At 37.6% G+C, this 15912-nt stretch overlaps 1 pseudogene; it reads left to right on the forward strand.

The window, feature by feature from the left end:
• Positions 1–4145: 4145 nt before the first annotated feature.
• On the forward strand, positions 4146–5860 carry LOC101611852 (annotated as a pseudogene).
• Positions 5861–15912: the final 10052 nt, after the last annotated feature.

The raw sequence follows: 15912 nt of genomic DNA on the forward strand, positions 1-15912 counted from the left end.
ACCATAGAAATTCCAAAAAAAAGATATTTAAAAAGAAAAACTGTTATCATCCTAATAAGTTCAGAATATATTTGATATACCCTTCACTTGTTCATGATTAAAATCTCAGTGAAATAGTAGTCATAGAAGGAAACAAACTCAATCATTCATGGTACTTTGATGGAAAACCTATGGCTAACAACATGCTTCATTCTAAAAGACTGGGGAAAGTTGGAAAGTCTTGCTCCTAAAATTAGTTGACAAAGAAAGACTGTGGTCTTCCACCATATCAACTCACATTGTAATGAATGTTCCAATCGGAGCAATAAGGCATGAAAAATTAAAACTTCAGAAAGAAGGGCTAGAAAGCATGCAGAAAAACTCAAAACCTCTTAAATAGTGTTCGGTAAATTTCATGATAAAATAGTATATTTGTATACAATAACAGGGAACAATAAGAAACTGAGAGTACACTGCTTGAAGTAGGATAAAACATGAGAGTACATTTGACAAAGTATGGACAAACTATTAAATAGGGTGAAAAGATATATTTCAAATGCCTAAATAAACAAAAGTGATATTGCTGTCTATAACTTAAGAGTTGCTAAGATACTACATCTACCTAATTTGATCCACAAATTTAATTCTATGTTGATCATATTCTAGAATACTTACAAAACAGAAAGCATGATTATATGTAAATACATAACCTCAAGAAACCAAATAAGCATCAAAGAAAAGTGGAGGAAAAATCTTGAGATTTAATATGTAGTGCAGGAAAATATGTACCATGATTAATCATAAGTGAACAATATGAGATAAGTAACAGATAAAATTAAAAGGAAAGCGAGAAAAGAAAACATAGACAATAAAATGACCCTTTATAGGAAGACAAAGTGTGATAAACTGCCAGTGGGAGTTTAGTTGAAACTAAGCTTCCTAGAGATAAAACTAGAATAGTTTAGTAATTCATCCTTTAGTTATGACCATGGAGTCAGGAAAAAAATAAAACATGAAACACACAAATCATGATATAAAGAAGGAAGTTTTGGGATGGAGAGATGGAGGCTAGGGAACTACTAAGAGTTCAAGTACAGCTTGAGCTACATAGCAAATTTCAGACTAGACAGGGCTACATAAAGAAACATTGTTGCAAAGATCAACAATACCAAGTTAATTTTAAAAAGTAATAATTTAAACAGATACTTTTCTAAAGCAGTTATTAAGATGTCACTTGCATATATAGTTGTCACACAAATGCAAAAAGGAACACAATTAAATATCTCTATAATTCTGTTAGAATGGCTAAAGTTAAAAACGTGTTACTGAGGATAGAAAGGAAGTGAAACATTTACAGTAGAAATATCTATTCTAATAGTTTTCATTGTGTGAGTCAAAATTTGACATGAACCCAATTTCTAGTTGTAGGGAAATGTTGAATAAGTTAACTAAGTCAAGGAAGAACACAGTTCAATTCATCAAAAGTAGTACAATCTTTATCCTTTCTCTCTCTCTCTCTCTCTCTCTCTCTCTCTCTCTCTAGAGAGAGAGAGAGAGAGAGAGAGAGAGAGAGAGCAAATAAAAGAACTGAATTTGAAAATTTATTTCATTTATACATATTTAGAAAGCCAAAGGATATTATAATTTTCCTAGAATAGGAATTAGATATTTGTCAGATAGGAAAATTACAATACAGTGATTTGAAGCTTGGTGGAGGATATGTTCTTTTCCCATTTTAACAGTGTGAAGTTCACTTTATCACATTTATATTTCAATAATGATACTCAAAATGATCAAAGAATGGCATATGTATAACAGTACATGCCTCACAAGATCTTTGAACAACTAAAATAAATGAAATTATACACTTAATGGACTTTAAACCAGAAATATAGTCACTTCTTGACCTTTTGGCTAAGATCACATGTATGTGTAAAACTCTAATACATAAAATAATGGATAGTTTCCTGTACCAAAATGTGTAGCATAATTATATTACTAGTCGACATAATACATTTTATAAATAAATTGAAGGGTGTTATTGGGGATGCATTTTGTTTATTATTTCCTTCACAGCACACAGAAATTTATAGATTACAATTTCAAGTATAAATCATTACAAAAACACCATACTAATGATGATAAAAACAATATGTAACAAATTAACTTGCTCTTAAGTTGTTCCACATATAAATCACTTCTCATTTCAGCATAAGATTGAAAAGACTGCAAAATTGTGTAAATGAACTAAATTAGTATGTTCTTCAAAAATACTCCTATCATTGTAGATGCACTGTTGACTCAGGCACTGTTTAATAAACTATGCTGAAACCATCCTTCTAAGACATGTTAATAGATGTGGCACAGGAAATATTTCTAGAGTTATATGCACGAGGTAACTGTTGTTCTATATATTTTCTTTTATTAGAGTTATAAAGCCCATTCACATAGGAAAGCTTCGGCGTAGCTCTATAGAAAGTACACCATTTACATATTGTTTCTTTCAGACTTCTCATGCTTACTTAGATTAAGTATCCATAGTAGTGATGAAAGGGCTGGATTTGGAAAAAAAGTGGCTCATACTCCAGTTCTATGTCCTTGGACGCTTCACCTAATGTCATTGAGAATTAGTTTTATAATATGAAATGACTAATTAGATAGATATACAAGTATGAAACAGAAAGCATGGATGTGTGGCTTTAGTCAGTACTCCAACTTATATGCTCCATACTCATGGCTTCAACCTACCACAGATCAAAATTAATTCAGAAAAATAAATTCCCCCTCAACATTACATACTACTATTTTTGTTATTATTCCTTAACCAGTAGAGTATAACACAACTTTTCTATTCTAATAAGATTCCTGAGTAATCTTGTATGATTTAAATAAAGATTTGTAAAACATTAAAATGTCTGATCAGGAGAATACCTTTCATAAATTGTCTTTACAAATACTTTATTGACTTGAATTATTTTATGATTATTTTAATTATAAAATGTATTTAGGTTATATGCAAATATTTTTCCTTTGTTTATTTATTTATTTTGACAGGTTGTCATGTAACCTAAGCTCACCTTTAACTGCTTATCCTATCTACATCTCTCAAGGGCTGGTATGAAATGTGTGTGCCACCATGAATCACATTATGCCATTTCAAAAAATAGGAATCAAATAAAAAAGCTATAGGCTTCTATACAGATTTATGTCTGGGGTTAGAGGAGGTGCTATAACTAATTCTCAACATATATTCAAAGATAATTCTATGCTCTTTACTATGTAAGGATTATTGTTGTAAACAGCAATGATAATGAAGTACCATAGGGAACACCTTAACTATTACTATTATTACTAACTATTAAATAGTATACTACATAATTTCCTCATTGGTGTGAGAAAATATCTGACAAAATGATTTAAAGACAGAAGAGTTTATTTCAGCTTATGTTTTAAGGGAATACAGACCATCATCCAATTGAAATGCATGATTCGGTAGCATAAAACAGATGGTCATATTTGCATTCACAGTCAGGAAGCTGGTGCTCAGCTCAACTTGAAATTTCTATTTAGTCCAGGACTCTTTCTATTATACGGTTTCTACCCTGCACTTAAGGTAAGATTTCCTTCATCAGTTAAACCTTTCTACAAATGCCCCTGCCGACGCACTCTGATATATGTCTGCTAGGAGGTTCCAAAAATCCAGTCAAGTTGACAATGAAAATTTCCATAAAGACAAGAACTCAGGGATATTATAAGGGACACCAAAATTAAGAATCCATGTGTTTGAACAAGAAACTGATAACAAAAACAACATAGAGGCAGACGGAGAGAAAAGCGGAGAGGGCGGTCGCCAGAGAGGGGCCCTGGGGCTCTCCGGAGGCTTGGGGCAGATTGCCAAGACTTCCTTTTAGGGAAGTGGGAATCTGACTGTGGACGATGGAAAACAGTTTTTCCATTGGCTGGTCAAATCGGGGGCAGAATGTCTGTACTGTTACATCAGAGTTCAACTTTCAGAAGACTTAGTTTAAGCAGTATCACCCACTGCAGATGAGCATGCCTCTGTCTGGTGTCTGATCATCTCAAAGTAATGAAACACACTTTAGGTCGTATGGATAAGGATTCTGCTATTCTTCAGATGCCCTTGCAGCTGTGACAGGGCCTGTGAAATGAAACCAAACTCTCTGAGGACTAAAGTTCAAGCTTTCTTATCTGAGCTGGGGAAGGCCACATTGAGGGGAATCAGAAAGTGTCCTCGATGTAGCACATACAATGGAACCCGTGGACTGAGCTGTAAGAACAAGATGTATGGAACTATATTTCACTATGGTGCCCAGAAACAGCCTAGTGTTGAAGCAGTCAAAATCATCACAGGCTCCAATCTGCAGGTGTACTCTGTGAGGCAAAGAGACAGAGGCCCTGATTATCGATGCTTTGTGGAGCTAGGTGTTTCAGAGACCAAAATCCAGACGGTGGATGGGACAATCATTACTCAGTTGGGTTCTGGACGATATTATGTACCCTGGTCTCTAAAAGATGTCACCCAAGGTGTTGTGGAAAACCAATGCCAGCACATGAAGCTGGCAGTAAACTGCCAGGCAGAGGCTACCCCTCTGACCCTGAAGGTTTCAGTCCTGAATGCCATACAGGCCTCTCCAGAAACTAAACAGTCTATCTGGCAGTTGGCCACAGAACCTACTGGTCCCCTGGTGCAAAGGATTACTAGAAACATCTTGGTGGTAAAATGCAAGGGCAGCCAGAAGCACAGCTTGGGGTATTTATATACATCTTTTGTATAGAAAGTCAGCAACAAAAGCTTGCCAGAACGCCACTTATGCTCTTGCCAGACTCTGAAATCGCACAAGTCTAACAACCCCAAGACCGAGGCAGCCTCAAGATGCATTCACTTCTTTGCTTGCCTCTGTGCCTTTGTCAGTGATGGGACATTGGCTGAAAAATTCTCAGACTTCCTAAATTTTGATGCCAATGGTCTAAAAGAGATGATTGTGCCCCATGTAGGTTACCATTCAGAATCAACTCTGTCAACTTGTGAGTCTACTGCCTCTAAACCAAGGAAGAGAATAAAGGAGGAACTACCTGGTGCACAGATGAACAGTACACTAATGCCTCAAGAAAACATAAACAGCAATGTAAGGAAGAGTGGCCTGAAAAAAACCTGTGGTTGCATCTTCATTCAAAAGGCAGGTTTGCAGTCAGCTCTTAGAAGAGGCACAAGTGACCTTGTCCTTCCAAGACTGGCTGGCCAGTGTCACAGAGCATATCCATCAGACCATGCACTATCAGTCTGATGGCAAACTAGAGCCACTGGTGTTCCACATTCCTCAGTCCTTTTTTGATGCCCTGCAGCAGAGAATATCCATAGGAAGTGCAAAACAATGGCTTCCCAACTCCACCACAGCCTTTGTTCGAAAAGATGCCCTGCCACTGGGAACCTTTTCCAAGTATACCTGGCATATCACTAATATTCTGCAACTTAAACAACTTTTAGATACCCCAGAGATGCCCTTGGAAATTACCCGCAGCTTCATCCAGAACTGGGATGGGATTTATGAGCTATTTAAATGCTCTAAAGTGGAAGTAGAGAACATAGCAGAAACCGATGGTCGTGTTGAAAAGCAGCCAGTGCTGAGACCCTTGGAACTGAAAACTTTCCTCAAAGTTGGTAACACTTCAGAAGGAGCCAACACCTTTCATCATTGAGTGGATCTCAGATATCCTCCCTCAATCCAAGATTGGTAAGGTGCGGATCAAGTTCAAATATGGTCATCACCGGAATGGGCATTCGTCTGATCACCAAGATAGTCAGCCACCCCTGGAGCAGCCCTTGGAACTGGCCCCCCTGACCACTATCAGTTTCCCCTGAGGCAAAGTGACAGTTTGCTGCTAAGTTTGCACATCCTCACCCTTACCACTGTAAATTCTGATTAGGCACTAAGTGAGGACACTCTTCCTCACAACATTTGTGTGTGTTCAGGGGAAGAAACTCTTCCTATAAATAACCTAGTGGATGCGGTTGTGTGCACTCTTTATTACAAGTGGGGCAGTCTTTCTGTCTGGAGTTTTAGATGGAATGATAAACACCCAGCTCACTTCCCTCCTCCATGGACTTAACTAAGGAGTGAGTTTTCTGTAATTCTCTTAGGAAGTTGGCAGCACTGGGCCTTAAGCTGGAAAGTGAATAATATCCTAGGTGAGGCAGAATGTAAAGCACCTTCGCGACAAGCTCCAGTCATGCTCTTTGTTATGTTCTCAATAAATCAGTGTCACTAGTTTTTCCAAATGCTATCAAATGCTGTCAGGATTGTGAAATTATAAACTTTTGAGGGGATTACCTGACAGTGAAAGAGGAAAATGTTAAAAAGATTGGTGATATTGCAAACCAGTTTGAAATTACTCACTTGATAATTATTTTCTTCTTTACTCTTCAAAACATTAAACAAAGTTGGGTGTGGTGTCGCACACTTTTAATTTCAGCACTTGGGAGGCAGAGGTAGGAGGATCGCTGTGAGTTTGAGGCCATCCTGAGACTACATAGTGAATTCCAGGTCAGTCTGTGCTATAGTAAGACCCTAACTCAAAACAAAACAAAAAGTTTAAAACAATTTAAACAATTGGGTTGGGTGTGAGCTCATATCTGAATCCCAACACTGGGCTTATAGGAGGGCCACTTTGTGTTTGAGGCTAGTCTGGTAGCATGAGTTTCAGGCCACCCTACATTATATAGGAAGACCTTGTATCAAACAACCTGACCACCTAATGGAGACAGTGAAAGAGAAGTGGAAACTTGTCTTCAAGGGGAGACACATTTCCTACATTTCTAGAGTATATTTCCATGTATATTCTCATATCATGCTTCATTCAAGTTTAGACAGTCTTTATAAAGTTAAACAAATGGGCTACAATTATGTATTTTCCTGGACACAGCATTAAAAATAATGTTTAAGCCGGGCGTGGTGGCGCACACCATTAATCCTAGCACTTGGGAGGTGGAGGTATGAGGATCACTGTGAGTCTGAGGCCAACCTAAGACTACATAGTGAATCCAGAGCAGACCCTACCTTGAAAAACCAAAAAAGGTGCTGGAGAGATGGCTTTGCGGTTTAGGACCCATGTAAACCAGAAGTACAGCCCTAGCTCACCTATTCTCTCTCTCTCTCTCAAATGAAATAAAGTAAAAATAAATTTAAAAATAAAAAACAACATAGAAAATGTATTTGATGGGATTATTAGCAGAAAAAAAAATCCCAACATTGGAGAAACAAAGGGATATCTAAATGCAAGCTGCATTTCAAACACCAAATATAAATGATCAAAGAACCCCTCCATAACATAATAATGAACTGAAAACTACAAAGCAACAGAAACAGAGAGGAAAATACAAGGACATAGTATCAGATCTCTCTAAGAACCAAGAAAGCGTGGAATAATATATTTCAGATCTGAAGGAAAATAGCTGCCACCAAAAATTGTTGTATATAGTGATTGAGACCACACTGGCTTATTTAACAATTTTATATACAAAATTAATATAAGTAAATAAGAAAATGAATTTAAAAATACATCTAAAATTTGGATTTATAATTGGATGTTACAGGGTTTGTCTAACATATACAAGATCCTATGTTTGATCCCAAGTCCTACAAAATTAAAATCAATTAAGTATTTTTAAAGATAAGTTATGAAAGGTATTTGCCCTACCAGGCATTTTGATGTTTTACAAATCTTTAAGTAAGCTCATTCTTTTTAAGGATAAATAGAATGTTTATGTATTTTCAAATGTTTTCAGCATGGAATAAATGCAGTAAAACAAAACAGCAGCATGAAAATAAATTTCTTAGTATAAAATGTTGGGGAATCTAATTGATTATTTGAAAAAGAATGCGACAGAACTTTTGATGATTATTTTCTTATGGCGTTGTTATCTTCCACAACATTTACAAAGTAGAATCTACAAAATATCAAACACACAGGAAGTTTACAACCTAGACCACAATTAGCTTCTCAGTCTTCCTTTAATGAGGGTAATTGTTAAACATCAGAGAATATATTCTGCTGAACACTACATTAATCAGCAAAGTTATTATTCACCTCACACCTTTGAAAGCTACAGGAATAATTGAATTTAACTGTGAAAAAACATCATTATTAAAGGTAAAATGAGAAAATGAATTAAGGGTATGAATGATTCCTATTATGAATATGCATTCTCTTGTCACCAAAAGGAATTTTCTGGGGGGGAAGGACAAATGTTTTTCTTGGGACTTTGATGATTCTTCCCTTCACATATCTTTTCAACATTGGTAGGTATTGGTAGGTCTTTTGGTAAAGGATTACACAAAAATCGATTATAAAATTACTAAGATAAGCATGCTGTTCAATTTTCTTCATTCTTATTTTCTGCATATCCTGTTTCATGACATATATAACAAATGATTAGGCAGCAGTTGGTCACTAGTCAATACTTACTTAAATATTATTTATTAAGTGTACTCAATTGTGAAGAATATATGAATAGCATAAAAAGTCTACTATTATTAATCCAAAGTTTAGTTAATTATGAATGTGTGCACCAGGGCCTACTGCCACTTCATATGAACTTTCGATGCATGCACCACTGTGTGGTTTTCCATGGGTACTGGGGAAATAATCCAGGGGCAGTCAGGCTTCCACTTTAGGGCATTTAACTAACTGCTGAGCCATCTCTCCAGTCCCCAGGACTATTTGCTAGGGGCTCCTTTCCACTGTGCAGATCTCTTAGCTAATCAGGGAATCATTGGCTATCCACATAAGCTAGGTTAGCACCATTGTGCAGGTGTGTACATCTTTTTAGACTGGTTAATTTTGCACAGCAGTGTTCTCTGCTAACACACAACATTGTTGGCCATTTTCCCCTCAATATCTCATCTGGCACTTTCCAGCACTATATTGGCAAACCATCTGAGAACTGCTTTCCTTCCAAATTCCAGCTGGATCTATCAAGGTTCTGTGTCAGCAGCATATGGTGTCTTCAGCAATGGGATATTACCTTTTACCTCAGGTAGCTAAAAAAGTGCTGTAACAGAAGCCTGTCTTGTTCCAGGACCTCATAGGTATCTCCAATCAATAGGTCAATGTAGATTATAACTGATTTATGATACTGGGAATTAAAAGCCGGAGCCAAGTGTTTGAGGGTTAGGCTTCCTCCCATCCTCTCCAGGGCCCTATTTATCATACAATCCCTGCATAATGCTGTTGAGTGTTAGATTTTTTGGTCTGAATCTGGGAGAAAGTTTTCTGGGGTACAAATTCATTTTGGATTCAGTTTTGCTTATATGTCCTCCTATTTTCCCATTCTCCTTCACCCAAATACTTTCATCCCTATTATCTGCCCCTTAAGTTATATATCAGATATGCCTGCAACACAAGATGTTTCAGGTTAGGAACCACAGATGAGGAAGTATAGGTAGTGTTTGTCTTTCTGTGCTTATGTGAATTATGATCTCTTCCAAGTACACTACCATGATGGTACTGGGATTTACTCATGATCAATGTCAAGTAGGTTTTCCTTCATAAAACATGGTGCTCCTGTATTTGGTACATATAGATTTATGACTTGATGAGTAAAATGTTACCATCTTTGTCATTTTAAGTATTTTGGTTGAAGTCTATTTTGTCAAATATTAATATAGCCACATCTGCTTCTTTCTTATTTCCATTTGCTTTAAAAATCATTTTCCATCTTTTCACCCTGAGGTGTCTATCTTTAATGGTGAGGTGAGTTTCTGGAATATAGAACATGGAAGGAACCTTTTTTTCCTGATCCACTTGGTTAGATTGTATCTTTTTATGGAAGATGTTTGAGCTAATTTCTGCCATGTTGGAAGGTTTAATGGGTTTGATTATTTGAACATTTCATGCCTGCTCTAGTTTTGGTTATTTTGATTCTCTTATAGGTTTGTTCAACTCTTCTTTGTGGAATATTTTGGTGGGTATAGTAGTTTAGGTTGGAAGCTATAAGGTTTTAGGCTTTGAAGTACTCCATTCCAGGCCCTTCTGGCTTTCAGGGTTTAGATTGAGAAATATGAAATAACTCTGATGGAATTGCCTTTGTATAGAATGAATTGTTTCTCTCTTGTTGCTATTAGCTCTTGTTTGTTTTCATTGTTAAAAGGTTTAGCTGTGATGTGCCTTGGAGAGTTTCTTCCTTGGTCTTGTTTATTTGGTGTTCTGTGAGCTTCTTGTATCTGGGTGGACCTTTCTTTTGCCAGATTGGGAAAATTGTCTTCAATGATTTTGTTGAATATGTTCTCTATGCCTCTAGCCTGAATTTCTTCCCCTTCTGGTATACCATGGTCTGTATATTTGGTCATTTTAGCAAATCTCACAATTCACTCATATTCTATTTGCAGTTTTTGAACTTATCAAAGTTTTTGGATTCCCAATCTGTTTCTTTTTTCTTCTCTTACAGCTCAGTGGTTCTGCCCTCCACATAATTGACTCAGTTAGTAAGGGCTTCTGGAAAGACTTTTTAAAGCTCTATTTGATTTTTGTTTCTGGTATCATGTCCATCTATTTTATGTCCAATTTCAGAATTAATATTTGATTTAATCAATGCTTCCTGGTATTTTTTCTTGCATTTGATCATGAGGCAGGAACTAGGTACCAAGGGTATAGCCAGGAAACCCGTCAGAAGAAGGGGAGAATAGTAGAGCCACTGTAAGTGGACCATGTCAAAGTGAACAGGACAGGAAAAAAACAATGTGGAGGCAGCTGGAGGCATGCTTGGTGTCAATCAGGAGGCAGAAAGCTGGACCAGGGTGCATGCAGGCTGTCCCAGAAGGTTCCTTACCCTCAGTGAGCACTTCCTCTGGGTCACTTGTTCCCAACAAGCAGGTTTTATTCCTCTATTAATTCTTTTTTAAAATTATTTTTGTTTATTTATTTGAGAGAGACAGAGAAAGATGGGGTGGAGGGGAGAGAGAGAGAGAATGGGTGTGCCAGGGCTTCCAGCCACTGCAAACGAACTCCAGATGTGTGTGCCCCCTTGTGCATCTGGCTAACATGGCTCCTGGGGAATCGAGCCTCGAACCAGGGTCCTTAGGCTTCACAGGCAAGCGCTTAGCCGCTAAGCCATCTCTCCAGCCCCTCAATTAATTCTTTATTGAAGGTAAGGCCAGACCTAAAACTTGGGATCATGAATTTTGTGGGACCCCTCCTGAACCCCAAATCCTGCATTGCCAGAGACGGCAAGCATGCCATTTGAGGATCATGAGAAATAGAGCTTTGAAGAGCTGCATGACACAGTTCCAGCCCAGCTGTCTCTTCCTTGGAGTCCAATGTGGCCCCTCTATAGAAACATCTTTGGCTCTCTACACTACATATATCTATGGTTTTCTGTATAATGTTTGTCTTTTTCTGTCTTTCACTTGGTGTACCAATCTCTAAGTTTACTTTTCCAGCAAAAATTGATATTAGTGAAGTGTTGGTCAATGTATCTGAAAGAAGCTCTGACATAAAATTGGAAAAACAAGAAAATGGGCCAGAAATAATTGTTTTCCTTAAGGCCTTACAGAAAGTCAGGCATGGAGTACACTATACTTAGGAGGAAACAAAGAACCTCCTGGAAGAATTTTAAATTGTTCTATGACTAATTTTTCTGAATGGTGGCAAGTGCAGCAAACTATGACTCATTACCACGAATCCTTACAGGAAAAACAACTGAGGTCAAAAAGAGTTCATTTGAGGGGACCAAAGTCTCAGTATTGGAGAGACATGAAAAGGAAAATTCAAAATAAATGTTTGGGAGATAAATGGGTTTATTGGATCAGTGATTAAAGATGGGAAGCCCCATTTTGTGGTTGTTTTGTCTCTCACCTTTAATATAGTAATTGAAAGTAAAAGCTCAGGAAATGACAAGTACTTGACCGCACATACATGGGGAAAATGTGAAAACAGTTAATCATTATAGAGGCCTGATGACTGTACTTGAGGTAAATAATAATGGGATTGTTTGATGTAGAGAAATAGCAAAAAGTTTCTATGAATTCTGTGGAACTGTACCTTTCTTGAAGTTTACTCTTACACGACATGATCAGAAAATAAAAGACTGAGGCTAAGAGCTATGGCAGCAGGGAAAAGCAGAGAAAAAGAAAAGAAGAGAAAAAGGAAAAGAGCAGAGAAGCAGAGAGAGAGAGAGAGAGAGAGAGAGAGAGAGAGAGAGAGAGAGAGAAACTCAGATGCCTTCAGCATTAGCTTGACAGCTTATATCAGAACTTGACTTTGAGTCATAATTGCACCATTCCCTTTCACACCTCTCTTCGGGGACCCTCCTTCAAGCCAGGGCTGGACCCCAGCACTGCATCAACAGTACATGTGGAGATCCTATGGTTCCCTTCCCACCCTTCCAGGTAATAGGAAAACTGGGCCTACTCTCACTGCTCAGCCCACAGCAATAGCAGTGAAGCCAGGAGCTAGAGAACTGGGAGATGGTGAAATGGGAGCCCAGCAGCTCCACACCAGCTCAGGTAAACTGGGAATAGGACAATCTGGAGATGGGGAACTGGGAGCCCAGGCCTTCTAATTTACATATGCACAGGGTCTAAGTAGCCCCACACCAGTGGCAGAGGAACCAGAAACCATGGAACTGGCAGGTAGGGAAACCAGGAGCTCAGGCCTACTCATGCTACAATCATGCCCCCACCAGCTCCCAGTACCCTACTCACAGTACTATTCTGATTTTATTTCAAATGTTTTGAATATTAACTTCTTTGCTGAATTCTAATCTGTCTTTCTGACTTTCATTTGTATGATTGTATCCTTTTCTAGGTCTTCAATCATTTTTATTAATTATGGACATACTTATGGAAACAACAAATGTTGGTACCATCCTTTCCCTCATCCCTGCCCTTTTTCAAAGGGGTCCTCCACATTATGGTTGCAGGTTATACTGTGGGGACTGTGGCTTACTCATTGTGAGAGCATCAGTCAGTTATTGGGGGGAGGGAATGCCTCTGGGCATAATATCACAACTTGTGGATCTAACAATCTTTCCAAACCCCACCCCTTCTGCACAATTCCCTGAGCTATATTGCAGCAGCTTGAGCCCCTAGCAAACTCATTCTTTCTTTCTCTCTTTCTTTTTTGAAAGTAGTTTATTTTTAATTTTATTTTTATTTTTTTTTCATTTTTATCTATTTATTTGACAGTGACAGAGAGAAAAAGAGGCAGACACAGAGAGAGAATGGGCACACCAGGGCCTCCAGCCACTGGAATGAACTGTGTGCCCCATTGTGCATCTGGCTAACGGGGGTCCTGGGGAATCAAGCCTCGAACTGGGATCCTTAGGCTTCACAGGCAAGCACTTAACCACTAAGCCATCTCTCCAGCCCTACTTCAGTCATTCTTACACTTAGACTTTAATTTATTTTCCAGCATTTCCACCATTTGTGTATCTTTAAATAATCTTTAGATAGTACTTAGATAAGGAACTTTGAAATGTTGATTTTGTTGTTGCTTTTTTAATATATTTTTTTATGTGTCTAAGTTATGACTTGAGGATCTATTGAGATAAAGTTCTCTTCCCATTTTATTTGGGTGACTTTTCAATGAAGCACCTTGTCTTAATGGCTCAATCAATGTTACTACTTAGTGAGGAGGAAAGAAACTCCTGTAAGATTAAAGTGGTCAAAAATCATATACAAAATCATAATTCAAATCAAATAAAAGCAACTACTCCACCACTAGTAACCAAAGGTAAATAAATGAAGAGTAAATCATGTTAAAAATTATGCCAAAGTAATCATTATAAATGACTTAAGTACAGAAAAGGTACTCATAAAATAAAAGTGAAACCAGAATCCAAGTTAAATTGTAGACTAGAAAAAGAAAAGGAGACAAATGTGAAGAGGAAAATACTGAGATTAAAAACTCTGATTACAAAAATAAAGAAAATTATGAACTACAATAGATAAATATATGAACATGAACAAACCTATGCTGAAGAGATGTCTAAGTAGTTAAAGTGCTTGCTATGCAGACCTGATGACCATTCTGATCCTCATATCCCAAGCAAAGCCAGGCATTGTGGTCATATGTTGTAATCCCAACATACCTATAGCAATGGGAGGTAGAATAAGGAATTCCTCAAAGTTGTAGCCCAGCTATTTTGGCTTTCCCAGTGGCAAAAGCAAGAGAGAGCCCCATCTCAATGTTGCAAAAACAAGAGAAACCCCCATCTCAACATAGGTGGAAAGTGAAGACCCACTTTCCAAGACTGTCCTCTGACCTCTACAATATGGTATGATTCTCCTGTGCCTACACACATCCACCATTGAGATGTGTCAAGCAAGTAATCCCAGATAGGTTTGCCCTGCTCCCCAAGACATTTATGGCGGAGTGGCAGAATTCGGTAAAAGAAATAGCTGGTTTCATAGTTCTTAACCTAGGCAACAATACTGAGGTGATAGCAAAATACTAGTAAGTATACAGCACTCATAGCCCAAGTTCCATTCATGTAAACTTCTCAATATGTATATATCCTATGTTCTCCCACACAAACACTGTGTCAGGGTGAATTCTTCCTCCCTAAATAGTGATAGTTCCTTTTGTTTGGTCATAATGACATAATTTGTGAATCCTTACAATTTTTTGGCAAACAGGGCTGGAGGATTGATTAGTGGTTAAGGGACTTGCCTGCAAAGCCAAAGGACTGAGGTTTAATTCCCCAGGACCGACATAAGCCAGATGCACAAAGTAGAACATGCATCTGGAGTTCTTTTGCAGCAGCTTGAGCCCCTAGCACACTCATTCTTTCCCTCTCTCTCTCTCTCTCTCTCATTCTCTCTCTCTCTATCTGCCTGTTTCTCTCTTTTTCTCTCTCAAATAAATAAAAATTAAAAAAAAATTAAAATAGTATTTTCAGCAAATAGTATCATGGCACTAAGGAATAAATATTATTTTATTACTATTGTGACACATATCATCTATTTCACCCTCATTTTAATAAAAAAGATTTCTTGTATAATCTAGAACAGAACTGGCCAAAGCAAATATATGTTCTTGTTCATATTTGTTAAATTTTATTTTTTATTTAAATGAGAGAGAGAGAGAGGTGGGGGCAGAGAGAGGAAGAGAGAGAATGGGCTCGCCAGGACCTCCAGCCATTACAACCAAACTCCAGATGAATGTTCCCCCTTGTGCATCTGGCTTCTGTGGGTCCTGGAGAGTCGAACCCAGGATCCATTGGCTTTGCAGGCAAATACCTTAACCACTAAGCCATCTTTCCAGCCCTGTGTTTGTAATTTTAAGGGAAACTATTTAGTTTTATCTATCTAGTATGATTTTAGCTGTGGGTTTTCAAGAAATATATTTTATGAGGTAGAGAGTATTACCCTATTTGTATCCATTTGAATATCTTTTATTATGAAAGAATATAGGAATCTGCTGTTTTTCCTGCATCTATAAAGATACTAATGTGTTCTTACATATTTTTCAGATGATAAATCAAGTTGGCCATCCTGGAGTACACTATTGGTCAGAGTGTACACTTTCATCCATTACTAACCTTAGTATGCTAAATTTGTTTTTAGGTGTATTTATAGCTACAGAATAACTTACAGAGAATTTCCTCTTCTCATTCCTGTAAAAGTTTATACAAAAATAAGATTAGGGCTAAGGAGATGACTTAGCAGTTAAGGCACTTGCCCTCAAAGGCAAAGGACCCAGGTTCAATTCCCCAGGATCCACATACACCAGACACACAAGGTGGCACAAGTGATAAGTTCTTTTGCAGGGTATGAAGGCCATGGAATACCCATTCTCTCCCCCTCTATCTGCCTCTTTCTCTGTCAAATAAATAAAATAAATATTGTTTTAAAAATCAGATTATTTCATCATTTTATAAAATTTACCAATCAAATTCTTTGGGGTTAAACATTT

Source organism: Jaculus jaculus, chromosome X, assembly GCF_020740685.1.
Source record: "Jaculus jaculus isolate mJacJac1 chromosome X, mJacJac1.mat.Y.cur, whole genome shotgun sequence".
Classification (NCBI taxonomy): domain Eukaryota; kingdom Metazoa; phylum Chordata; class Mammalia; order Rodentia; family Dipodidae; genus Jaculus; species Jaculus jaculus.